The sequence below is a fragment of the Octopus bimaculoides genome, chromosome 4 (assembly GCF_001194135.2).
Source record: "Octopus bimaculoides isolate UCB-OBI-ISO-001 chromosome 4, ASM119413v2, whole genome shotgun sequence".
In the NCBI taxonomy this organism is placed as follows: domain Eukaryota; kingdom Metazoa; phylum Mollusca; class Cephalopoda; order Octopoda; family Octopodidae; genus Octopus; species Octopus bimaculoides.
In genome coordinates, this window is record NC_068984.1 from 130,167,601 (window position 1) to 130,169,756 (window position 2,156).

The window sequence follows — 2,156 nt, forward strand, 5'->3', positions numbered from 1 at the left end:
TTTAATGTATTATATATATATGTCTGTCTGTATGTATGTATATATGTATGTTTTTAATCTGACCAGACTGAAATTCAAAACAAAGTTCTTTACTTAACTCATTAGGGAACTCTTATACACTGACGATTGCGATCTAGTCAGTCACTCTGAAACGAGCCTGCAATTTCTTGTATCTGCAGTTGACTTAGCTTGTGAAGTTTTTGGCTTGACCATCAACTTGAATAAAAAAACAGTTGTAATGTAGAAGAAGAAGAAGAAGAAGAAGAAGAAGAAGAAGAAGAAGAAGAAGAATTCTATAAGTTGGTAGGTATGTTTTCAGAAAGAATTCAAAAAGATCGACCGCCGTTAGAGAGGCGGGAGAGATTGAGAGCTATACAATGTCGGAGCCGTCCCCTGGTCCAGTTAAACACCTCTGGCATGACGAAGTCACATGAGATGTGACAACGGAATGAGACAACTAGGCGCAGCTGTTGGCGCGTAGACGATTCGACGCAGCCGACTGGACATTCTACCGGCTTTGGCGACTGTACTTTTCGACGTTCAAGGTAAACACACACACACACACACGCACGCACACATACGCACGCGCACACAGAAATATACTCATACAAATAGAGATTGTGTGTGTGTGTGTGTGTGTGTGTGTGTGTGTGTGTGCGAGAGAAAGAGAGAGAGATAGAGAGATTACAGTCTATTAAATATAAACTCTCTCCTTCTCCTCATACACATAAGAAGAAATATGCTTACACACATAAACAGAAAGAGGAAGAGGAAAAGAGGGAAGGAGAAAGAAAAGGAGAAAACCAAAGAAACATTCAAAACGTCTGATGTCAAATAAGTCAGCGTCGTATGAGCGGCGCCAAATAAGTGGCGTCAAAACTGCTTTTCCAAAACGTCTCAAACCCTGTGTTAGTATTTGTTAGATATGTCTCTGCACAAAGGCCGAGAGATAACATGAAATGATCAAACATTGACATTAAAAAAAATCAAAAACCAATTACCTCCTGTAATTAATATGTGATGTCTTTCAAATATTTATCTGTGTAATATATCTGCAACTAAGAAAAGATACCGTTAACAGTTTTCGTAGTTTCAAAAGCCAGCATCGTAAAATCGTAAATGGCCACTAAACGTAATTACATGAGTTATTTCCCTTGAATACACTCTCTTTCCACATATTCATTTCATGTCACTTTTATTTCTATTATTTTTTTTTTCAGGGTTTATTATTACTATTATTATTATTACTATTTTTCGTTGTTTTTCTTTCTGCAATTTTTCATAAACTTCACCGGGTTCATAATTATTGTATTATCGATTTTGCTTTTATTACGTTATAGCTTCCTTAGTGTTGTTTCACTAAAGTGTTTTATATTTTGTCCAATAACAGTAAAAACGCTATATAGGAGTGGGCGTCGTCTATACGCGAGAACTCTGCAATTTCCTTGGGAATTGTGAAAAATGTAGCCATTATTAAACACTAAGTTGCTACTTCAAGCTGTGGACTGGAACTAATTGGGTTGAGATATTTATTATGAAACTGAGCAATAGGGCGGTGAGCATCGCACTAATTGTACAACACTGTTTATTTTTGTAACCTAGCGTTCTGAGTTCAAATCCCACCGGGTTGTTTTCGCCTTTCATCCTTCGAAGGTCGATAAAATAAGCACCAAGTGTTCTAGCAATCGTTCCGTTGACTAATTCCCTGCCAATTCCTGCAGTAGGGCAGTGAGGCAATATAAATGTCAGAGCATCAGCAATGTGGGGTTGGTCATGTTTGACCTCGTCCCTCGACGTCCTAAGTTCGAATTCCATTGGAATAATCTGCGCTCTTTTTTCATTTTTTCAGGATATATGAAATTCAATAAAAATCAAATGCGATCAGTCCTTTTCTTGACTATTCATTCTCCTTGACCGTTTGGCCTTGTGTATAAATTTAATTGTCGTTAAACAAGGAAACACCACGCACTCCTCCTCCTCCTCCTCCTTCTTCTTTTTCTTCTTCTTCTTCTGCCCTCCACCTCCACCTCGCTCTCTTGTTGTTGTTCTTCTTATTCTTCTTTTTCTTCTTCTCCTCCTCCTGCCTCTTCCTCCTCCCCATCCCCTCCTCTTTCTTCATCGTTGTCGTCGTCGTCCTCCCCTCCCCTCCCCTCCCC